At 45.6% G+C, this 25,983-nt stretch overlaps 1 protein-coding gene across 1 annotated transcript in view; it reads left to right on the top strand.

The window, feature by feature from the left end:
• The first annotated feature begins 1,046 nt into the window (after positions 1-1,046).
• The window catches only part of PLCB4 (phospholipase C beta 4), a 246,337-nt gene continuing 221,400 nt past the window's right edge, over positions 1,047-25,983 (top strand). Inside the window, exon 1 of the mRNA XM_081905997.1 lies at positions 1,047-1,116. The gene's annotated coding sequence lies outside the window, so the exon portion shown is untranslated. The remainder of the gene's footprint in view (positions 1,117-25,983) is intronic.

Genomic DNA, 25,983 nt, shown 5'->3' with positions numbered 1-25,983 from the left:
AGCTCAGCTGATAGAGTCTGAGACCCTTAATCTCAGGGTCCAAGGCCCACATTGGGCAAAAAGATTCCCGCATTGCAGAGGGGTGGACTAGTTGATCCACACAGTTGCTTCCAACTCTGCAATCCTATGAAATCATGGAGATAGGATGCCCTCCTACATTATGTTCTCAAGATATCTGTAGAGAATACAGTGGTACCTCGGGTTACAGACGCTTCAGGTTACAGATGCTTCAGGTTACAGGCTCCGCTAACCCAGAAATAGTACCTCGGGTTAAGAACTTTGCTTCAGGATAAGAACAGAAATTGTGCGGCAGTGGGAGGCCCCATTAGCTAAAGTGGTACATTGGGTTAAGAACAGTTTCACGTTAAGAACAGACCTCCAGAATGACTTAAGTTCTTAACCCAAGGTACCACTGTATCAGTTTACCACCCAACCCAATAAATCAGCACTCTGACAGAAGAGCAGTTACCATTGGGAAAAGCGTATTATGCTAGCACCCAGTGCCAGAGGTTGTCACCAAGGTCCAGGGGTCTACAGTTTTTTGCTGGCCGAGCCTTTCTTCTCTGAGGGAGTGCCTCACTAGCCTGCGAGGAAAATTCAGGTGCAGTCCCAGCTATGTGAAAGCACTCTTCGTTACAGAAAGGATAGGCAGGCAAGTCCATATGGTTGTCCATACTGACAACCTTGCCAGTGGTCAAGCAAGACTCAGAGGGCAGTTCAAACATCCACTGGTGAGCAGTGGGCCTTGTCCATTGCCCAATGAGATGTGAAATTTACATTTGAGAGGATGGAAGAATGAGAGAGAGATAGAGAGAGATAGAGAGAGATAGAGAGAGATAGAGATAGAGATAGAGAGAGATAGAGAGAGATAGAGAGAGATAGAGAGAGAGAGAGAGAGAGAGAGAGAGAGAAGAAACTCCTCTCTGGTTGATCTAGGGCACTTTCTCTTTAAAGCTGTGGGCATTATGATCACAACATCAGTGTGAGATCACAATGGCCAACCTCTCCCCTTCAGGCAGGGAATATCAGCATAGGACCCTTCAGCTTATGAAAGACTTGAAGGAAGAGCTTATATTATCCAGTTAGCAGTTCCTCATAGCTGATGCTAGTTTACATGCAAGTGTTTTTTATAATCATAGCACTTTAATGAAAAAGGTAGCAAATGCTTTCTAATAACATTTTCTTCCATTCTTTGGCTGCTAAGCTGTACTCTCTTTTCAAGTCGGTTTATATCTTGACTATATGTGTGTGTGTGTGTGTGTGTGTGTGTGTGTATTAATCTCTGACATTTTCAGATTCATTACTGTGGCTTGTGTAAGTATGACTGAAACTGCTCAGCAAGCAAAAATGTGTTTACCTTAAGCTTTTATTTTCCCAGCAACATAGCATATGGTCAATGGGTGGACCTTGTTATAACTGCTACGTAAATATTAGCTAGGCTTGAGTTTAGAGGGAGTACTCACAAGTTTAGCCACGTCTAGTTGCAACATATTTATAGCTGTCAAAACAAAAGGAAATATGAAACCATCAAGACAAAATGGACTCTTCGTTTTTCTTAGATCTGAACAAAACTGGTTATAAATGCAGTTAATGTTTCAAAGTATGTTTAAAATGTTGCTCATGAGAATCACCTCAAGTATTTATGAAGTTTTCCTCCTGTCCTACAAAAGGTCTCAGTACAGTGGTACCTCGGGTTAAGAACTTGATTCGTTCTGGAGGTCTGTTCTTAACCTGCAACTGTTCTTAACCTGAGGTGCCACTTTAGCTAATGGGGCCTCCCGCTGCTGCTGCGCTGCAGCTGCATGATTTCTGTTCTCAACCTGAAGCAAAGTTCTTAACCCGAGGTACTATTTCTGGGTTAGCAGAGTCTGTAACCTGGAACATCTGTAACCCGAGGTACCACTGTATCTCCTCAAAAATAATTCATTTCTTTTGGTGAGAACTGTGCTATATGCAGGTACTGCTATGCAAACACAATGTGTTCTTGGGAAATCATTTGTTAGGTGAACGTTCACAAAGTGAGCCAACGATTTCCATTGATTCCTATGGGGAAATTTCTAATGTGTTCCAAACAATAGAATGTTGACCCCAAAATGATGAAAAACTTGAGGAAATTCAGGAAACCCCTATGAAATGTTTGCAAAAGGCAAACAAGGAAGGAAAAAATGTTCTCTTATTTGTCCAATGTCTCTTCCTTTTCCCTTGCTCCCACTGTGGTTTTTGCTGAAACTGTTGCCACAGAACAGTGAGACACAAAATAGTAAAGCAATGTTTATTTGTTTACACTACTACACACTGGCCCCACAGTTTGGATATCTGAATCTGTGGTGTGTATGGTGGCGTCTGGGTACCAATTCCTTGTGTTTGGATAAGTGAGGTTTTACATAACAAGTTTCTGGGTAGTGGGGACCTGCATGTGTTGTTTAAAAAAAGAGTAGTGCTTTTCAGAAGATACCGTCCCACTCATTGCATCTATCTGTGGACTACGTCACAAAACACAATGGTCACAGTCCAAAGCAGATATACACCTGCAACCCAGTCCTATGTATGATAGCAATAGAAAGATGGTTTGCTCTTCTTGTTTAGTTCCTTCTTTCACTGCCTTAGCCTCTCCAATGCTGAAGCTATTTTGACATGCCCAAACCAGACATTTGGTATATGCCATGGCCCCACCACAGCTATTTTGTGACTGGGGCCCATGGCATTTTCTCAAAATTCCAGATCTGCCCATAAGCACTGGGAGCAAATGATCCACTAGAAACTTATAGGTTCATGGGATTGTTTAAAAAATTTAAATTTTAATTTAAGGTTGTTGTTGTTGTTTTTAATTAAGTTGTAATTCACCCTGGAACCTCCTGGTGAGAGGTAGGCAATGAATATAATTAAATGATGATGATGTATAGCTAAAGGTGAAGTGAACAGTAACAAAACCACCCTTGTTTTGCCCTCATGGGTTTACATACAATCACAAAAACACAGTTCTTAAAAGGTTTATTCTCCAACATTCAGCTCCATTCTGTTCATAACCCTTTCTGAAGTGCTCTTTCTTTCAGCTGCAGTGCTGTTTGCTATCTGTGCACAATGCAGACCCTGGCTTACTTCATTCTTGCTTGCCTTCTGAGTTTGCAGCTCACTCCCTTTGCTAGCTTTATATTGCCTTGCCTTGCATGGCTCAATAGTCACAGCGGTTGCCAACATGGTTCTCTCCCATTGCTGCTGGACTTCATCACCTCTGGCCTTTGGACTTGCTGGATGAGTCTGCTGAGAGCTGGAATCCAACAACATCTGGAGGACATCTCGTTGTCTATCCTGACACTAAAAGGTAAAGGTAAAGGGACCCCGACCATTAGGTCCAGTCGTGACCGACTCTGGGGTTGCGGCGCTCATCTCGCTTTACCGGCTGAGGGAGCCGGCGTACAGCTTCCGGGTCTTATGGCCAGCATGACTAATCCACTTCTGGCGAACCAGAGCAGCGCACGGAAATGCTGTTTACCTTCCCGCCGTAGCGGTACCTATTTATCTACTTGCACTTGATGTGCTTTCAAACTGCTAGGTTGGCAGGAGCAGGGACCGAGCAATGTGAGCTCACCCTGTCGCGGGGATTCGAACCGCCGACCTTCCGATTGGCAAGCCCTAGGCTCTGTGGTTTAGACCACAACACCACCCACGTCCCAACCTGACACTAGGAAGCTATAATTAGAAACCAGCTAGTCTCATCCTGGCTTGCGTTGGGGTGACTCCTCTACTCTAGAAATAAACCACCACCACCCCTCCAAATTGGAAAGCAACTCAGCTCCTTTCTGCACCAACCTGAGTTGCCTCTGGGTCCCTCATGACTGTCCACTTCCCTTCAATCTCTTCAACAGTGTTCTGGTGATAGAAGCATGTCACCAAAAGAGGGATAAGGGCAGAGCTGGCCTGCCTATGAGAGGCAGACTGAGGCAGCCACCTCAGATGGATAAATCCAAGCGGCACTTCTAGGGACATGTCCCTCAACCGCCACCAGAGAAGCAAGGCAAAGTGGCTGCTGTAGGTTCCACTGCTGGATTAAGGAGGCCCTTATCTCCCTGTTGCATCAAATGCTACTGGTCTACAAAGCTGAGTCTTGTCAGTATTTTCCCTCCCATATTCTCATGCTTCGGTCCAAGGCAAAGTTTCCCCTGGGATCTCCATTCATCCGCTCTGTCCTTTGTGCTATCCTCTTCATTGCTTAGGCATTTATCTTCTCAGCCCTCTCTTACTTGAGGCTCCTGTTTGTTGCCTGCTTAGCTCTCAGCCTCATTGTCTCCCAACCCAAGTGCTCTTCCCTTCTACTAAAGGAATACAGTGATTCTTTTCCCTATTCTTCCTCAGCTCCCTCCCACTTGCAATTTTTGGCACATCTGCTTCTGCCACTCCTTGCTCCAAATTTTTAGCATTCCCTGATGTTTCTGCTCCGCAGAGCCATTTTGGCCATGTAGTCTGTAGGAACCATGGGTGGGCAAAACAAAGAGCACAACAGATGACTCTGGATCCTCATCCATAGCTTTAGTTACCCTGCTTCATAGGCCTTTTGTACCTGAAGTTCTCAGGTACCCTACCCTTTTGCTTTCTGTCTTCTCCATCCCTTCATCCCAGAGATGGAGAACCTGTAGCCCTCCAGATGTCATTGAACTTTCATCAGTCCCAGCCACCATAGCTGGTGGGCAGGCTTGATTGGACATGCAGTCCAATGACAGCTGAGGGGCTCCAGGTTGCCCACTCCTGCTTTAACATTCTTTCCTCATTTAACTTCCTGTTTCTCACTTCCTTTAATCACCTGGTCCTTTATCCCCCAGGTTCTCTTCCTACCTGGTTCCACATTCTTTATATTATCCTGCATCTTAGAAACACCACACAACCCCCTGTGTCCCCATGCTCAGTATGCTGTCATCTTCTGGCCAATTAGACCTTTGAATTTATTCACAGATGGCATGCTGTTTTGTAAAGAATTGCCCTTTCCCCATAGCTGTTGAAAAATGTTTGTGAACGTTCCGTGGCATCAGACAGATCAGTCAATGGTCAGGGTTTGCAGGTGTGTGATATTCAGTTTTGCATTTATTGTATATGTTTATGGAACCCTTCTTATTATAGTAATGCAATTTAAGGTTTTAGTTTCCTACAAGTTAATGTCATTAGACAGCTGGGCAGCCTGGCGATAGTGTTTTTAGAGTGCCAGTTCTATTGCACAATCATCATTCCTCAATATAATTAGCTGGTACTTTTGGCTTTAGCAACCTCTCATCTTTTATGCTTCCTGCAACCCTGAAATTACTAGCACAGTAATTGAAGATGCAGCATCGTCCAAAAGAAGTGTGGCATCCAAATATAAATTGAGGACATTATTTTAGGGTACCAAGGGAGGAGTTCTTGTTCCATGGCATCATTACTGACATCCAGGTAAGTTGGAGAGCAGCCAATGTGATACCAGAGTGCAAAGATTGCTTATTAAAAGTAAAGGTGAGAGAAACTGGGTCTGTATTTTTAGAAGGTGTCAAAAATGCTAATGGCAAAAGACATCTGGAGGGAACAATTTTTTAAACCATGTACAACAAATATATGCTGCAGGACTATTTAAGGCAGTATCATCTTTGTACAGCAGGAAATAGAAACTTTGGGCTAAGGGGGTATTAGTCATCAAAGGCCTCCAGGTAGAATTTCTTTTGACTATAGATCAGGCAATACGGGGCCTCATTATCTAAACCCAACTAGTTGAGCATGGATTCACAAAAGCGGCAGCCTGGTTTTTGCCCTCAAAGTTCTGTTACTCACACTGTGACTCGGGGAATCATGACCTGTGGAATTCACCTAATTCTAATTGTCACTTTTGTGAACTAAACTGCTGCTTTTCTGATACCATCTTCCCCTAAGCAGATCCCAAAGCTTTTTATGACAGCTCTGCATTGATATTGATTTCCAAGCTGCAGTATAAAAACGTGAAAGGTCCTTTTTACACTTTCAGTTCTATTAAGAGTGAATCACTCTTGGGTGTGTGTTGAATGCAAGGCAATTTATTTGCCCTTGTAAACCAAAACAGAAAAGGGTTAGAAAAATTCCACTGAAATGGTTGGGTAGCATTCAAGACTGCAGTCCTGCACACATGTCAGAATAAACTACACTGGAGTAAGTGGGACAGATATAAGATTGTCCTGCCATGACCACAACTTTGCCCTGGAGTACAAATGGCTCACCCGGTGGAGAGGAGCCACCACACTAGCTTCCTGCATGTGGGCCACAGTTGATTACTGGGAGGGAGAGGAGGAATTTGGCACAGTGTGGATGCAGCAGCAGAGGATATGCATCAACAGAGTCACAGCACCGACCTCTTGGACCCTCTCGCTCTAGCACGACCATCTTTGCCTGATCTCCCTTAAGCTTGATGAGCTTTCTCAATGTCCTCATCTGACGACTCTAGTCCTAAGTCCAACTCTGCGAACCAGGAGACACCATCAATGCAATCATGTCCCCTTTTCCTATCTTGGGGATTCCCCTAAAATGAATATTTCATTGCCTGTCTCTATCTTGTTGATCCTCAGGCTATAGCTATAGATCCCAAACTATGTTGGCTTTTCTTTCTTTCTTTTGACTATGTCTGTGTGACTAACTCCAGGGCTTTGTTAGCAGTTGCTGTCAGATATTTTTGAAGCAAGATCTTCTGTATGAGCCTTAAGAAGCTTTGACTCGTTTATTCAATCTTCCATCAGATGTTGTTGAGCTGTTTAAACTGCAGATATATTAAACTGCAGAGTCAAGAGGAGTGTATACACAGCCGCAATGGTGACTGGAGGTGCAGCTTAAGTAGTCTCTGTTCAATGCAAGCTATGGGTAGGGCTTTGCTTAACCTGCATCTACCAGTAAATAACAGAGCAGGATCTCTCCAATACAATTACTGGCTACTAGTTCTGTATGCGAGGGACACGGGTGGTGCTGTGGTCTAAACCACAGAGCCTAGGGCTTGCTGATCAGAAGGTCAGTGGTTCAAATCCCCGTGATGGGGTGAGCTCCCGTTGTTCGGTCCCAGCTCCTGCCCACCTAGCAGTTTGAAAGCACACCAGTGCAAGTAGATAAATAGGTACCGCTCCAGCAGGAAGGTAAACAGCGTTTCTGTGCGCTGCTCTTGTTCACCAGAAGTGGCTTAGTCATGCTGGCCACATGACCTGGAAGTTGTCTGCAGACAAACGCCGGCTCCCTCAACCTATAGAGCAAGATGAGCGCCGCAACCCCAGAGTCATCTGCGACTGGACCTAACGATCAGGGTACCTTTCCCTTCACCTAGTTCTCTATGCATCCATACTAAGGCACACTCCCAGTTCCCTTATGCACTGTGCCTGCCAGCCTTTCTTAACAGAATGCCGCTGTTCTCTTCAGCAGAGCAGGCCCAGGGATGTAGCATTATTCTGTCCTATGGAACAAGAAATAGCGGAGCCATTCTCTCTGTAATTGCTCTGTAATAGCAATTGAAAAAGGATGATTAGCACCCTTGCCTAAGAGAAAAGTGTGCTATTTCATTTCTGCTTTGACTTGAATCCATGTTTGATTGAGTCGGACAAAAGCCATTGTGTTTGCTATCAATAACCTGGTGCTAGTTTACATAAGCATTGCACAAAGCAGATGATTAGAGTCTCAGAAGGGAAAGCACCATGGGGAAAACCATCACCGGTGGCATTATAAGGATAAGCTGTGGGAAGAACTCTGATGAATGCTTCACCCCTCCTGAACCTGATGGGAATTTACTGTGCGCAGAGTGTTGCACATCAAATTTCAACTGGCCTTTCAAGCAATTGCACACCTTTAAATATAACTGTTGTTCAATATGTTTTAAAAATCATATCAGATAGATGTGCTGATACATTCAGGAGGAAAAAGCCATACCCGCTGCCTTGTGGGACATCTTCAGAAGAAGAAAAGGCTAAGGAGTAAACGCTAAGATGGTGGTTCCTTGTAAGTCTCCTCCTGGCAACTCCTGAAGCCCTGCTGAACAGAATAACACAACATGATGTCCAATAACAATGGCACTAAACACTATTTATAGACTAATGCAAATGGTCAGAAATTGCAACTAAAGTCTCTGAATCTTCTTCACCAGTCACGGTAGACTAATTCAAAAGTTTGATATATACATAACCTGTCACCAAATATTGCCGGAACAGAGTTTCCAGGTAACCAACCTGTTTCGTTCAATGCTTCATCAGCCAGTTTTGATCAATTCTTCATCAGCCAGACTTGTAAAAATTAATACGAGAAGCATGCAGTTCAATTTCTTATCAAGCCAATCTTACATGTAAGTAAATATAAAAGCTGTAGAAAATATGCTGTGGATCAGTGCTCATAGTGATACTGTAGTCACTGATTCAGTGACTATTTACTTACATGTAAGATGGGCTTGTTAAGAAATTTTCAAGTGTACACAATCCCCCCCCCCATATAAGCAATAAACATTTTAATTCCCTTTCGTTGTTCATCCATCAAGGATTTTTCAAAAACAAAGTGAATGTGAACAGAAAATCTTCATAGGAGCACAGAACAGGCAAAGTTTTCTTCCCCTTCGGGTACATTGAAGTTTTTCCTCCTGCACATCTTGGTTCTAAATGGATAAAATTTTGCAACTGCTCCTCTCTCTCAATCTCTTTCACTTTCCTTCTCTGTCACACACAAAGTGCCACTTTCAATTTCCCAGTTTTCCTGGCGCTATTTCCTAGACACATAGTGCAAAAAGCAACTGTCTCTCAGGATGTTTCCAGGAGATTTGGTGAGAATGTGTTTCTCTAGCTGGCTCGCAGAAGGTCTCCCTCACAAACCCCTAGAAAACAAATAGTTAAACTGCGTTTCTGAATGTGCTTTTGCATTCCTCTTGAAATCAGCCGTTTGCAATTAGTTGCAAAGCAGGAATGAACCCATTATTATTTCCTGAGAAAGTCCTTTCTTCACTTGGGGTTAGAATGCTATTTTCCTGTTGTAGATAGGAGAAAGCAGAATGCCAGATCTTTATTTTAATTGTCTAATCCAGGAGCAGGAAACCTGTGGTCCTCCAGATATTGTTGGACTACAGCTCCCATCATCCCTGACCAACAAGAAGGAAGCCCTGAATTTTCCTAACCTAAGAACACAAGATTGGGAGTTGATCTCTTGCTTCCTCTTTTGTAGGCGAGATAAACGTAAAAAAGGACAGGATACGTCATTCATTATGCATCCTCTGATAGACCAACTCTTAAAGCCGCTCCTTGACGTACACTCTTAAGTATGATTTTCTTTTTCTCTAGAAGTAGACTAATCACTAAAACCGAGCAGCTTTAACTCTCAATCGGCTACAGCAGAAATAATCTTTGTCTTCAAAATTGAAATGTTTGTTCTGCCTGGGACAGAGCAAACTTTTCTTTCTTAATGTTTCAGTTAAGGATTTAAATCTCTCCTTGAACCAATTATTAGCTTTTTATTCATTTATAAAGGTATTTATGCACCACTGTCTCGCAAAGCTTCAGGGCAGTGCACAACATAAAAAACATTTAAAATGAATGCAAAGTATTATTAAATGTCTAACACTGGGTGCTTCTCAGAGGATTTTGTGAAGAATACAGTTCCTTTTGATGCAAGTATACTTAATTGCTAATATGATTTGCTTAAAGTAACAATGGAGCATGTACCATTTAAACGTCAAAGAGTCTTGTGACACCTTAAAAATTAAGACATTTCTCATGGTATTAACTTTTGTGGATAACAGTCCACTTTATCGGATGCATGGAGTGTTGTCTGAAGTTATAGATATATATACTCAGGGTGGTAATGGCAATTTGTAACAACTGAGGTCGGGGAAAATGAAATGCAGAAAAGTATGACTGTAGATCATGGAAGTAAAAAGGTAAAGGTACCCCTGCCTGTACGGGCCAGTCGTGTCCGACTCTAGGGTTGTGCGCCCATCTCACTTTAATAGCCCGGGGGCCAGCGCTGTCCGGAGACACTTCCGGGTCACGTGGCCAGCGTGACGAAGCTGCTCTGGTGAGCCAGCACCAGCGCAGCACATGGAAACGCCGTTTACCTTCCCGCTATAAAGTGGTACCTATTTATCTACTTGCACTTAAGGGTGCTTTCGAACTGCTAGGTGGGCAGGACCTGGGACCGAAAGACGGGAGCTCACCCTGCCGTGGGGATTTGAACCGCCGACCAAGTCCGAAAGACGGGAGCTCACCCTGCCGTGGGGATTCGAACCGCCGACCAAGTCCTAGGCACTGAGGTTTTACCCACAGCGCCAACCGCGTCCCTGGTCATAGATCATGAAAGCAGATGCCATAATAATTGTGTTAGTCTTGAAGGTGTCTCTTTTTTGTTTTTGCTGCAAATGAATAACACGAGTACTCCTTTAAACATAATCACTGATAACACACAAGCCAGCTTTTAAAAATAGTCCTATGTGACTAGTTCCACACCCTGAAGGGGACTTGAATATTCCTCAAACAACCTCCCACATCCCTATGAAACTGAGATAGATGTCACATAGTTTTTTAAAGCATGTTTCAAGTCCCTCTAGCCTCATCCTTAACCATTGCCAAGGAGCAGGGACAAATGAGATGGTGACTACTTAAGCCATACAGTGGTACCTCAGGTTAAGTAATTCATTCTGGAGGTCTGTACTTAACCTGAAACTGTTCTTAACCTGAAGCACCACTTTAGCTAATGGGGCCTCCAACTCCCGCTGCACCACCAAAGCACGATTTCTGTTATCATCCTGAAGCAAAGTTCTTAACCTGAGGTATTATTTCTGGGTTAGTGGATTCTGTAACCTGAAGCATCTGTAACCTGAAGCGTATGTAACCCGAGGTACCACTGTATTCATGCTGTAGGGTGGTTGTGACAAAGGTGCGGTGATCAGGACCATAGACAGCGATCCTGCAGCTGAGAGCAGTCAGGACAAGTTGTCTCACCACTGGCTTGCTGCACTTGCCAATGTCCGGCCTGGAGGCTCAAGACTGGCTCCTCCAAGGGACTGAATCTGTGGAAGTTTCCTAGAGGTTCCTTGATCCTCAGAGGAATGCGTAGGCCATCCGTTGGACTACATAGGTAAAGGGGTAAAGGGACCCCTGACCGTTAGGTCCAGTTGCGGACGACTCTGGGGTTGCAGCGCTCATCTTGCTTTATTAGCCAAGGGAGCCGGCGTACAGCTTCTGGGTCATGTGGCCAGCATGACTAAGCCACTTCTGGCGAACCACAGCAGCACATGGAAACGCCGTTTACCTTCCCGCCAGAGCGGTACCTATTTATCTACTTGCACTTTGACGTGTTTTCAAACTGCTAGGTTGGCAGGAGCAGGGACTGAGCAACGGGAGCTCACCCTGTTGTGGGGATTTGAACCGCCAACCTTCTGAGCAGCAAGCCCTAGGCTCTGTGGTTTAACCCACAGCGCCACCCGCGTCCCATACTTAGGCTACATAGACAAAGGTAAAATATCCTTAGAGCTGTGGGGGGTAGGTGTGGCATCCAGGTACCAACAGGATGATCCAGTGGGTAGGATTGAGGATATTCATCAGCATCAGTGGAGCTGTTTGGTTCATTTTCCATAGGGAAGGAGCTCACTGTGGCTCAAAGACTTTATTTTCGTATATTAGCTGTAGTGCGAATCCAGGGTGCTTCAAACTTTGGCGAGATAGTTCTGGTCTTTTGAAAGCATAATTGGAAGAAGTGCGGCTACACTGTAAAGTTAATTACCTGACAGTTTGCCTATCACCCTGTCTAAAACGGTTCTCTCTCTGAATCTAAAGGAAGACGACTACATAATGACATCCTTTTATTTTTATTTTTACAAAGCTTAAGGAAGAAAGGCTTGAACAGGTGAAGCTCCCTAGTAGTGGAGGGGTGAAGAGCTGGATTTGGATGGTGGGCAGAATACCCCCTATCACTTTGACCTGTGTGTACAACTACCCAATTGTCCATCCCCTCTTGTCACCAAGATGTTGGGTGAAGCCTTTCCCTTTGCAAATGGGCATGAACTCAAGGTTATCTGCAATGGGGAAATAATGTTCATTTGCCTGCATGGTTTGATTCAAACACACAGAGAGACAATTGTGGAGATAAATAAAGAGCTCACATATAAATGCAAAGTAGAACCTTGACTTCAAACTCTGAGTGGCAAAATGGGAGAATTTGCAAAATTTTGAATGTTTGCATTTCTTTTGACTCAAGGTTTCCCCCATCTCCATCTGGTTCTTAGCAGTCTTGGAGAATTTAGCTAGTAAAGTACATACCATTAGGGGACTGTCAGGGAACTGACATCTAAAGCGCCGGAGGCGCAAAGGCTCACTGAGGGTGAGAGAGCAGTAGCAGCGGAAGAGGGAACCAGTAGAGGGCGAGCAAGAACTCCAAGGGAAAGTGAGTCGGAGGGATGGCTCAGAGACACTTCAAGCGAAACCAGTGGGGAGGTCTCAGGACCTCCTATAGGGACACCCACACCTCGACGGAAACTGTCACGCCGAGAGGCCAGACGACGTGTTTCCGTTAAGGAGCTTTTATGTTGGAAACGTTTCCGAAAGCAGCCACTTTCGGATTCTACTAGTGATTGACGCAGCCATGCTGGAGGGGCTCCGTCACAGGCAGAGGTTTGAAAGCCTGATCAAACTCTGAGGGACTTGCATTTTACGCACAAGCAGCTCATCGTCCCATCACAGCAATCCGAAAGTCTCCGAAAGCCAGCTTGTGCAGGGAGAAGCATCATGAGCAATCCAGCCGGAACCGGGGAAGCAGGAGCAGCTGGAGGAGGTCCAAGCCTGGAAGAAAGGTACATGGCGTTGGAGATCCAGTTGGCGCTGCAAACGGCGAGGCTTGAGGAGAGGAGGGCTCAGGATGCAGAAAAGGGAAAGGAGAAAACCACCCCGCTCGCCAGAAAGGTGCCAGGATTGGTGCAGAAATTCGGGGGGGATCCCAGGAACTATCATGCCTTTAGAACAGAGATGCAATACGCTCTAAACTTGCAGTTTGATGACTTCCCCGATGAGGAATCGCGAGTGGCGTATGTGATTGGCCATCTCGAATCCGGGGCGAAAGATTGGGTTAGACCCCTGATGGCAGCGAATAATGAGATCTTAAAGGACACGAGGAAGTTTTTTCGTGCCATGGACCTGATGTTTTCCAGCGATATTGAGCAGGGGGTGGTGCGAAGGCAGTTAATGGCTTGCCAGCAAGGAAGCAGATCTGTCCGTGAGTACTGGACTGAATTTACCATGTTGATTCACAAATTGGGGTGGGACCTATCGGCGGAGCCCATCCAAATGCTTTTCGAAGAGGGGCTTTCTTCAACCGTCAAAGATGAGCTTTCCCGGGGCCCCAGGGCGGAGTCTATGGACCAGTTAACCAAATCTGCGCTGGCCATAGGAGCGCGCCAGGAGGCGAGGGCTATGGAAAAGCAGGAAGGGAAAGGAGACCGTTGGAGGGAGTTCCGCATTCCAGACATTCCAGAGCCACCTTTCCCGCCGGCAGAGCCGATGGAAGTTGGAACAGCGCGGGCGCGCGCAGTTTCAAATCCCAGTGAAGGGCGGAAAAAGGAGGGAAAGAGCGCCAAGAGATGTTATCTCTGCCAACAGCCAGGGCACTTTGCCAGAGTTTGCCCACAAAGAAAGGAATGGCAAGGGATGGCAGGAGCTGTTGGGGGAAAGGAAGAGGAAGGCAAGGAGCAAGTAAAAGCCAACGCCTGGCTGCCATCGTTGGGGCACAGCAGCCAGGCCAAAGAGCAATGAAAGTGCCCATGCCAGAACCCCCCAGACCCGCTTTAGTGATAGAGGTGTTACTAGAACTGCCAAACGGACACCCACTAAAGGTCAAGGCGCTTTTGGATTCAGGCAGCTCCTGTAATTTCATGAGTAAGGAGTTTGCAGCTGAGCACCAGATACAGACTATCCCTTTAAGTAACCCCTTGCAGGTGACTACGATTGACGGCAGAGAGCTGTTGGGGGGAGAAGTTAGCCAACAGACTGTCCCGATGATAATGAGAGTGGCAAGGCACACCGAACAGATAGCGTTTAATGTGGCCATCCTGGGAGGAGCGCCCATCATTTTGGGGATGAGCTGGCTGGCGCTACACGATCCGCTAGTGGGCTGGCATCAGAGGGTGGTCTCCTTTGGGTCAGCGCATTGCCTAGAACACTGCAAGGAGGGGAAGGTTTCGGGAGGAGACAGAGTCACCCTAGCGGGGATGGAAGTGATGGACAAAGGGAAGGTGCCCCCGCAATACGCAGATCTGAGCAACGTATTCAGCGAAAGGGAAGCAGACAAACTGCCACCGCATAGACCCTTTGACTGTCAAATCAACCTACTCCCAGGGGCCCAACTCCCAGTAGGCAAGCTGTACGCCATGTCAGACAGGGAGATGCAGGAGCTGAGGGAGTTCATTGACAAAAACTTGAAGCGAGGTTTCATCAGAGAGTCCCGAGCGGTGGGGGGCAGCCCAGTGTTCTTTGTGGACAAAAAGAACACAGACAAACCGAGACTGGTGTGTGACTTCAGGGCCCTCAATGCAGTGTCGGAGCCCCTGGCTTTCCCTATGCCCCGAATTGATGACATTTTGACCAGAGTAAGGAAGGGAAAGATTTTTACAAAACTGGACCTGCGGGGGGCGTACAATCTGATACGCATAAGGAAGGGAGATGAATGGAAGACCACCATGTTTACCCCGTTGGGAGCCTTTGAATACCTCGTTATGCCCTTCGGTCTACAAGGGGGCTCCGCGTGTTTTCAAGCTTTTATAAACCACGTTCTGGGACCTTTGCTCTACAAGAATTGTGTGGCCTTTTTAGACGACGTGTTGGTGTATTCGGAAAATGAGGAACAGCATGTGAGGGACGTTCGAGAAGTGTTGGGCAGGCTGCAAGCCAACCAGCTGTGGGTGAAACTGGAGAAGTGCCAGTTTCATACCAAGGAGGTGGAATTCCTGGGGTACCGCTTGTCAGACAAGGGATTGGCCATGGATCCAGGCAAGGTCCAAGCGGTACTGGAATGGAAGACACCGAAGACCAAGAAGGACGTGCAAAGATTCTTGGGATTTGGGAACTTTTATCGGAAGTTCATCAAGAACTTTGCCCACTTGACGGCGCCCATCACCGACTGTCTCAGCAGCAAGAAGAAATTTGTTTGGACGGCAGAGGCGGATCGAGCCTTTGAAGAACTGAAAAGGGCTTTCGCCTCGGAAGAACAACTTCTGCATGTGGATTTACGAAAACCCATGAGAGTGGAAACAGATGCATCCGACCGGGCGGTAGGGGCGGTCCTTCTTCAACCGGGGAGGAGTGCGTCGGAGTGGAGACCGTGTGCCTTCTTCTCGCGGAAGCTGAATAAGTCCGAGAGGAATTACACGGTGTATGACAGGGAACTACTTGCCATTCACGAAGCATTCCGGAGGTGGAGACATTTATTAATTGGGGCACAACACAAGGTGCAAGTGTGCACCGACCACAAAAATTTAGAGTATTGGAGAACAGCTCGAGTGCTCAACCAACGACAAGTGAGATGGGCACAGGAATTCTCCAAATTTAACTTTGAGATTTGTTATGTGCCAGGCCCAGAAAACGTCAGGGCGGACGCGCTCTCACGCAAACCAGAATATTGGGAAGGGGAGGGGGTGATCGAAGAGAGACATGTCATCCCGGAGGACCGCTGGGTGTGTGGGGCGGCGATGGTGGGGCAACGAGAACTGGTGGAGGAAACGGAAAATGATGAATATGCCCAGGATAAGCTCAGAGGTCTCAGGGGGGAGGGCGAGAGCCCCGGAGGTTTTGAGGAAAGAAATGGGGCATTGTATTACAAAGGGGCACTGTATATACCCGAAGGTGAATTGAGGGGGAGAGTACTCAAGCAGTTGCATGATAGCCCCACGGCGGGACATTTTGGGCAACACAAGACCATGTGGTTGGTTACCAGGGAATTTTGGTGGCCTAAGGTGAGGGAAGATGTAAGGGAGTATGTAAGAGGGTGTGACCAATGTCAGCGAGCCAAAGGGGAAAGAAGGGCGCCGGCAGGGTTATTAGAACCTTTACCCACACCAGAACGGCCTTGGGAAGCGATATCAATAGATTTTATGACGGATCTGCCAAGGTCCAAGGGGAAAACAGCCATCATGGTAGTAGTAGACCTGTTAACTAAGATGTGCCACTTTGTAGCATGCTCACATGCAGTCACAGCGGAAGAAACGGCGAAGTTGTTTGTGGAACATATCTTTAGGTTGCACGGGGCTCCCTCGAGGGTGATCTCAGATCGAGGCAAACAATTTACTTCCAGGTTCTGGAGGAAGCTCATGAGCTTGTTACACGTGGAAGTCAATTTTTCAACTGCCCGGCACCCTGAAACCAACGGGCAGGCGGAAAGGGCAAATGGCATTCTTCAACAATATCTTAGGTGTTATGTCAATGACAGAGAGAACGATTGGGTCGAAAAGTTGGCGTTGGCAGAATTTGCCTACAATAATGCGGAGAATGTGTCCACAGGGATGAGTCCCTTTTTGGCTAATTACGGGTGTCACCCCAGGGCATTTCCAGGGGAAGGAGGGGAGAGATGGAGCGTCCCAGCGGCTGAACATTTTGTAGAAGAGATGGAAGCCATCCATCAGCAGCTCCAGCTCAACTTAGAAAGGGCTAAGGCACAATATAAGAAGCAGGCAGACAAGAACAGAAGGGAAGGTGAAACCATAAGGGTGGGGGATCAAGTGTGGTTGTCAACCCAAGGGTTGCCGTTCAAAGGGGGTTGTAAGAAACTGAGGCCCAGAAGATTGGGACCCTTTGAGGTGATTCAGCAGGTCAACCCGGTAGCTTTCAAACTCCGATTACCCAATCACATGAAATTGCACCCAGTGTTCCACAGGTCGTTACTGTCACCATACAGGGGAGGAGGTGAAGGGGAGCACGTCAGGGGACCAGCCTTGGAAGAGAGGGAACGCCGCAACCATGTAGCGGAAATCCTCGATTCCAGGTGGAAGGGAAATCAGGTGGAGTATTTAGTGGCGTGGGAAGGGGAACCGGAGTCAGAAAACACCTGGGTAAGTGCGCAGGAAGTCAATGACGAGGTTTTAACAGAAACGTTCCATCAAAGGTTCCCGAGGAAACCTCAGCCGATAGCAAGGTTTAGGAGGGAGTATTTCGGCACCACCGATGAGGAAGAGGAAATGGAAGGGTTCGCGGAGTCGGAGTTGGAAGAGGGAGTGGACTCTGATGACGAAGAGTACCTAGAGAGTAGGAACAGCAACAAGTGGAAGGAAGTGTTCGCGACGTCGGAAGATGAGGGAGGTTCTTTCAAGGGTTTTACCTCCTCACCGCCAGTAGGAGAGGAGACGGGAGGGGGTGAAGGGGGCCCTGGAGGGGAGGTGGATGTCAGGGAACTGACATCTAAAGCGCCGGAGGCGCAAAGGCTCACTGAGGGTGAGAGAGCAGTAGCAGCGGAAGAGGGAACCAGTAGAGGGCGAGCAAGAACTCCAAGGGAAAGTGAGTCGGAGGGATGGCTCAGAGACGCTTCAAGCGAAACCAGTGGGGAGGTCTCAGGACCTCCTATAGGGACACCCACACCTCGACGGAAACTGTCACGCCGAGAGGCCAGACGACGTGTTTCCGTTAAGGAGCTTTTATGTTGGAAACGTTTCCGAAAGCAGCCACTTTCGGATTCTACTAGTGATTGACGCAGCCATGCTGGAGGGGCTCCGTCACAGGCAGAGGTTTGAAAGCCTGATCAAACTCTGAGGGACTTGCATTTTACGCACAAGCAGCTCATCGTCCCATCACAGGGACAAATCAGGAAAGACATTTTCCCCTTAGCCTTTCCTGAATTGAGCATGCAGTAAGCAAGAATGCTCATAATGAGATCCCAGCACAAAATGCTCTACTTGGGAAACAAGAAGATGGTAGCCAACCTCTCCCTTTGATCGCAGACAACTAGTGCTGCACTTTTGAACTGTTTCTTTTTGTATTGCTGTAATATTATTTGTTGTCATTAATAATAATTCTTTTAGAGGAAACACCCCCCCCCCAATCTCTGGGTCTTTGGGTGCCTAGTTTTCTGTACAATGCAATTATTTGGAAACACTATGTTTGAAATTGCATTTCAAAGAGTAGCAACTGTTCGACCAATAGCACAATCCTAAGCATATTCACATAGAAATAATGCCTACTGAGTTCAAGGGAACTTGCTGTCTAATACAGAGGTGGGGACCAGGTTGCCTTCCTGAGGTTGTTGGAGAGCCAGTGTGGTGTAGTGGTTAAGAGCAGTGGACTCGTAATCTGGTGAACTGGGTTTGCTTCTCTGCTCCTCCACATGCAGCTGTTGGGTGACCTTGGGCTAGTCACACTTCTCTGAAGTCTCTCAGCATCACTCACCTCACAGAGTGTTTGATGTGGGGGAGGAAGGGAAAAGAGATTGTTAGCCACTTTGAGACTCCTTAGGGCAGTGTTTCCCAACCTTGTGCCTCCAGCTGTTTTTGGACTACAATTCCCATCATCCCTTGCCACTGGTCTTGCTAGTCAGGGATGATGGGAGTTGTAGTTCAAAAACAGCTGGAGGCACAAGGTTGGAAAACACTGCCTTAGGGTAGTGATAAAGTGGGATATCAAATCCAAACTCTTTTTCTTCTTCTTCTTCTTCTTCTTCTTCTTCTTCTTCTTCTTCTTCTTCTTCTTCTTCTTCTTCTTCTTCTTCTTGGACTAAAACTATATCAGTCCAAGCCAGCATGGCAAATGTTTAGGGATGATGGGCATTGCAGCCTAGCAAGTTCTCAAAGGTCCTCAGCTCTGCTTAAGTAACTGTGCTTATGACTGTAGCTGAGGTGGCCTCTCTTTCCCCAACCATCAGCACTGGGTGACTCAGAAACCATTTTGCCTTGAGGGGAAGACAGACAGAAGATAGAACCACCTAAAGACCTGGCTCCAGTGTCCTATCTGAAGTGAAATCTACTTCCTCATTGTCCCCCCAGGGCTTCTCAAGGACCATCTTGCACTAAACAGGGAAGTCTAGCTTCCTAAACGCCTCTTCCCACTTGTAGCTGTCTTTATTGTTTTATTAGTTTTCCTTTATGCTTATTACTTTTTTTAAAAAACAACCGCTTTTTGTGATTTCACTGAAAAGTGGTATATAAAGACCTTTTAAAAAGAATTAAATTACTAGCTGAACATTGTGGGGCTTGCATCCAAGCGAACATACACAGGATTGTGCTGCAAATGTTCTCCTTTTAAACCAGACAGGAGACAAACCCATTACCGCCAACATAAATAAAGGAGCTCATATTTTCCTAATGCAGTTTATGTATGTTAAATCCTACCCTTTTCACCCGGGGATTCTTGGCACCCTTTCTACCATACACACTCCTGCAAAATTCTCTAGCATGAGTTTCATTCCACCACTAGATTCACAGAAGGTACATAAAGCAACATGTGACTCAACAAGGAGACCTCTTTCTGCCACCCTCTTAGCATCAGAAGTGAAATTTACCAGAGTTCACTCAGCTACTGTTTGGCAGAGCTGTAGAAGTATGGGATGAGTAGACTTCAGAGGAAACTATGCATTATGCAGTCTCCCGGTTCTTTCATCTGCAGATTTTTAAACAAAAGCCAAAGCAGTCTGGGAGCTGACAAAGAGATGGGTGCAGGGAGAAAGATGGCTTAACCCTTTCCTCTCTGATTATGGCTCAGCTAAAAATTACCCTCCCTGCATTCTTGAGCTGAATGACTTTAGGATCTGTAACTGAATGGACAGGAAGTTGAGTTGACATCTATATCAGCCTGGTTTGATTCTTCACACATGCATCTGAGGAAGCAGGCACTGGTGTACAAAGGCTTATGCCTTTTTAAAAATAGATGTGGTTTAAAGTACTATATTGTACATGCTATACATGCTTTGTTGGTTTCTGATACAGCTAGGTGAAGGTAAAGGGACCCCTGACCATTAGGTTCAGTCGTGGATGATTCTGGGGTTGCGACGCTCATCTCGCTTTATTGGCCGAGGGAGCCAGCATACAGCTTCTGGGTCATGTGTCCAGCATGACAAAGCCGCTTCTGGCGAACCAGAGCAGCACATGGAAACGCCGTTTACCTTCCCACCGGAGCAGTACCTATTTATCTACTTGCACTTTAATGTGCTTTTGAACTGCTAGGTTGGCAGGAGCAGGGACTGAGCAACGGGACCTCACCCTGTTGCAGGGATTTGAACTGCCGACCTTCTGATCGGCAAGCCCTAGGCTCTGTGGTTTAACCCACAGTGCCACCCGCGTCCCAGGCGGGTACGTCTGACACAGCTACCCCTCTCCTATTAATTGTATGCAGTTTAGATAAAAAGAAAAGACATCAAACTTCTTTAAAAAGTGTGTTTGACAGGTTGGTGTCAGCTAATGTGTGGATACAGGTGTGCAAAACGGGTGACAAACTCTGATTTGGACACCCGGGGTAGTTTGTTGTTGTTGTTTTCGCCTTAACTACGTGGGACAACCCTGCCACTAGTTGAATCCTAGTCTTTAGCCCCTCTCTCTCTCTCTCTCTCTCTCTCTCTCTCTCTCTCTCTCTCTCTCTCTCTCTCTCTCTTCATGGCTTAAACAGCCTTGCCAAGCTATCTTTTGTTTAAGCTGTCAGTTGAAGTAACTGTTCTCTGCTGCTACCAGTGCTGATCTTTTGATGACTGCTTCCCCGGGCAGTGAAGAAGAGAAGGCAGTTCATGGGGTTACTAGGGGCAGTTGAGTGTGTAGAAGTACAAAAGCAATGCTCAGCTGTAACTCTGGCTTTGCTGCACTTGGCCGTTTAACCTTCCTCAAAAGCCAATTTGCCTTTTCTCTTTTTTGCCGAGCCTCTCCTGTAGCTCTTCTGTAAATGGGAAGAGAAGAAGACAAAAAGGATGGTGCATTCAAGGCCCAGGGCCATTTGGGGATGGCACACTTTGGGTGGGATTATTGTATGAAAGAGCAGCGTTGGTTCCAGCATTGGGTGGAGTGGGGTTCCTGGACAAAAGGATTCAGAAGACATCTGAAGGCAGCCCTGCTTAGGGAAGTTTTTAATGTCTGATGTTTTATTGTATTTTTAATATTTTGTTGGAAGTTGCCCAGAGATGATGATGATGATCATCTTCTTCTAGGTGGAGGGCTCCCTTGTGCTTGTACTCGAACCCTTCTTGGGTCTTGTGCTCAGATCATGCATCTGGTTGGCCACTGTAAGAGTAGGATGATGGACAAAGATGGACCTTTGGCCTGATCCACCTCTTATTATGTTCTTATGTGCCTTCCTTTGGTAGTGGACCCTGGTGGGCTTACAAGGTGGCAGTGGAACTGCTCCAAAAAGCACTGCATGTACCCACCTTTTTGATTTCCTGTAATGCCTCAAACACATGGGCCAAATTAGGCCCATCAGACCTCCCAATCTGGCCCACCAGGCCGTTCTGGCCAAGCCATGTCCACCCTCCCTACACCTGAAGTCATATATGATGTTGGATGTGGAGCAGGTAAATGTGCAGTTGGGCCCAAAGAGGGTTTGCAGGTTCCGCTGACCTGGTGACTGGCAGTGTCTGCAAAATCTCCTACAAAGCACTGAGATAAGATGATATCATTGGCACTTGCAAAACTCCATGCCTTTCCCGGAGGAGTTTGAATTCGAACCAGGTGGGCATTCCCCAGCCGCCTGTCATCATTGGACCATCAGGTGATTGGCAAATGGGTGGTCCAATTCCCCCACCTTTGAAGGTGCCGTGTGGGAAATGGAAAGGGCGGTTAGTTTCAGCTGCCTGGTACTAGTCAGTGCCAGACCAGGTTAAAAATAAAGAAAAGACGGGCCATGTCGTGCCTCATCAGTGGATTTCAGAGAAAGAGGTTCCCTTCCTTATTGGATTATTTAGACAGGCACACAGGAAGTGTAACACTAAACTTAAAAACAACAACCAAAACCCTCTAGTGGGAAAGCATTCAGCTTGCTGGCATTGTTTGGGCCACATTTTCCACTTCATCTCTTTCAAAGGCAATAACATTCTCTGGAACAGGGACTACATCCATTTAGCTCCCTGGAAACTGAAGCAAAGTTTGGTGTCCATTGAGCAATGCAGATTTCTCTTTCTGAATGCAGGGTCGTTCCACATCAAATCAATGCAAAAAACAAGGGTTTCACCACCCTCTGACTCAGATTTTGATGAAACTTGGTGTACACCCTTCCCTTATGGTTGAAAGGAACCCCCTTAATTTTTTTCCTTCTATCTCAAATGGTTTTGATTTTATAGCACTTCAAAGTTTCATGAAATCTGTGTTTCTGTCCCTCTTGAGATCCTCAGCCTTGTGTGCATTTTATTTTTTCCCTCCATAACCAATGATCTTTGAATTTTTACACAGAGATCAATAATATGATGAGGATTTCAGGAAAAAATACACCAGCACTCAAAAGATTTTATAAATGCCTTAAAAAATGTATAAATGTCATTTTTCTGGTGGAAAAACTAGGTTTAGGAAACCTAAATTTTCAGCGTTAGGGCACGATGCAATCAAAGGTTTTTGATGGTGAAAATTATTGCAAAGACATACCCTTTCTCAACAAAGAATAAAATTTATGGGTCTTTTATGTCTTGTAACAAAATTTTACATTTTTTGGACATTGTGGGGGGGGGGGAAATAGCTACTGGGTACAACTTTCCTACAATCCATAGCTGTAAAAGAAAAAATTAACGAAACAAAGTTGTTCCTCTTAAAATCTAAAATCATATTGGTTATTACAGGGTGTGTGTTTTTTTCAAAAGTGCAGACTTGTTTTTCAGTTTGGGGGTATTTGAAACTATGAAAATTGGCTATATCGTGAAATCAATCTAAAAAAAAATCAGTCAGAAATTTTAATTGCTCACATGTAAGGAAATAAGGAAAAAAATAAGGGGGTTTCTTTCAACCATAAGGGAAGGGTGTACACCAAGTTTCATCAAAATCTGAGACGGTGGGTGGTGTAACCGCGTTGAACTGACATGGAATGACCCTGCAGAAGGGAGAATGTATGTGGCTACAACTTTGAAATGCCAGTCAATAAGTTACACAGCAGCAACAGCAGGCTTATTTGGCAGACAGTGCCTCTCTGCCAATGATCCTACCAGGTGACTTTTCTGCTGCTGGGTATCTTCCAGTGTCAATGAAAGGCAGGGCAGTCATCTTTGTAACTCCAATGGGTGTGGCCTGTTTCAATCCACTTTTTTGTTCCATAGTGATGCTTGTCACTGGAATATCCATGATTGGTAGACTCTAGCAGGGTAACCAGTATTCCCCCCCCCAAAAAAAAAATGTTTAGGGCTACTCTCATTTTGACTCAAGAAAATCACCATTTTATAGTTCAAATCGGGGGGAAATAAATACAGTAAACAGAAAAAGTACAAAGAACACACATTACCTCATATTACACAGCGGACAGCACATAATAACTTCCACATTGTTATGAGGTTGTGCGCACCAACATCTTCCTGATTCCTCTGATGAAAAATAGTAATTTTCCTACTCACATTGAAATATTGCCCTTCAATGAAGCCAAACTTTCATCAGTAAAACATCCACATTCCACACTGCTTCACACATTAAATGCTTGCTTCCATCTGAGACTCAGGAAACACCGTGACAGGAAGTGAGGCTGCCATCAGGGGTAGCAACAGAATTGACAATTCACCGTGCTAGAGAAGAAACTAATATATATATATTTTAAATAGTTTCTTCTCCTGTTAGATTCACAAAATGTTTAGGGCTATGCGTCCCCCTGCATCTCCCCAGAAAGAAACACACTGGTGGTAACAAAAGGTCTACAACCAACAATTTATTTAATTTTTAAAAGTAGAGAAGTTGTTTCAATTGTTGCCAGAATCTAGCTGTGAGTACAGTGGTACCTTGGGTTAAGTACTTAATTCATTATGGAGTTCAGTTCTTAACCTCAAACTGTTCTTAACCTGAAGCACCACTTTAGCTAATGGGGCCTCCCGCTGCTGCCACGCCGCCGGAGCATGATTTCTGTTCTCATCCTGAAGCAAAGTTCTTAACCTGAGATACTATTTCTGGTTTAGCGGAGTCTGTAACCTGAAGTGTATGGAACCTGAAGTGTATGGAACCTGAGGTACCACTGTAGTTTCTACATGTAGAAAAATTAAGTGCCATCAGCTCAACTGTTTGGATAATATTTTGTACACCATTTTGGGACATAAGTGGAAAGAGATAAATCAGCAGTGGTGATCATAAATGGGAGAGTGCTGTTGTTCATGTGTCTTGCTCATGTGCACCCCATAAGCATCTGCAGGCATACCCTCCAACATTTCTCCAGTGAAAATAGGGGTGTCCTATACAACAACAATTTATTTATACCCCTCCCATTTGACAGGGTTGCCCTAGCCACTCTGGGCAGCTTCCAGAATATATAAAAACATAATAAAACATTAGACATAAAAAAAACCCTTCCCTATTCAGGGCTGCCTTCAGATGTCTTCTAAAGGTTGGCTCGGGGATCACAAACCTCCATACCCTCCAAAGTTTCTTTGATGAAAATAAGGGTGTCCTAAGGAAAAGCGGAACATTCCAAGATCAAATCACAAACCGGGACAGCTTCTGTAAATTTGGAACTGTCCCTGGAAAGTAGGGACACTTGGAGGGTCTGTCTGCAAGACCACTGTGCATGGCCACAGTAGGCTTCTTAATGTTCATAAGCAGACTTTATATAAGCATAATAATAATAATAAATAATAATAAAAAGTAGAGACATCACCATGCCAACAAGGGTCCATATAGTAAAAGCTATGGTTTACCCAGTAGTGATGTATGGAATTGAGAGCTGGACCATAAAGAAGGCTGATCGCCGAAGAATTCATGCTTTTGAATTATGGTGCTGGAGGAGACTCTTGAGAGTCCCATGGACTGCAAGAAGATCAAACCTATCCATTCTGAAGGAAATCAGCCCTGAGTGCTCACTGGAAGGACAGATCATGAAGCTGTATGGAACCAATACTTTGGACACCTCATGAGAAGAGAAGACTCCCTGGAAAAGACCCTGATGTTGGGAAAGATGGAGGGCACAAGGAGAAGGGGATGACAGAGGATGAGATGGTTGGATAATGTTCTTGAAGCTACCAGCATGAGTTTGACCAAACTGCGGGAGGGAGGCAGTGGAAGACAGGAGTGCCTGGCGTGCTCTGGTCCATGGGGTCAAGAAGAGTCGGACACAACTAAACAATAACAACAACAGTAATAATAATAATAATAATAATAATAATAATAATAATAATAATAATAATAATAATAATATATTTGTACCCCACCCATCTGGCTGGGCTTCCCCAGCCACTCCAGGCAGCTTCCAACAAAGATTAAAAATACATTAAAATGTCACACATTAAAAACTTCCCTGAACAGTGGTGGTTAAGGCAGAATTATTCCCGAGTAGATGACGAAACACAGGAGATGATTTTAACCTATGCACCAAGCAGATGGTCGATGGAAAGAGGCAGCTATTTCTGCAGCACATTTACATTAATCACAGAAAAGTGGCAAAACTGGATCAGGGTGCTTTACTCCCCAGGAAACTCTGGCCAGGAACTGCAACCTGCTTTTGCTGAGCTGAAGTGTGTTGTTACATAAAACACACTGAAAGGCCAACCTGGTTTTGATAAATATTTGTTGACCTATTTACTCTGCCTTGGCTATCTGTATGCTATATTCATCTCTAGAATGTGTGTGCTGCGGCCTGCCAGCACGTGAATTCGCTCTTGCTAAATGCAAATTATTAGTAGTAGATCGGTTATGGGGAACGGGTGGTTTCCCGGATGTCATTTTTCCTGGCCACTGGCAATGCTGGAGGGCCGCAGGTTCCTCACCCTCGTTCACTCATCCATTTTATTTGTGGGGCGTTTTTCCAAAAAAGAAGCCGTGCTCCAAGAAACAGGGATGCATTTCAAACAGGCGCTACAAAAACTATTTCAAAATAACGTAGCAGAGCAAAAATAGAACAGCTTACCCCCCCCCCAACCCCACACATTACAATACTA

The sequence above is a fragment of the Podarcis melisellensis genome, assembly GCF_964234715.1.
Source record: "Podarcis melisellensis genome assembly, chromosome: 3".
Lineage (NCBI taxonomy): Eukaryota > Metazoa > Chordata > Lepidosauria > Squamata > Lacertidae > Podarcis > Podarcis melisellensis.
Note: the sequence above shows the minus strand (reverse complement) of the source record. Positions and strands in the feature narration are given on the sequence as shown.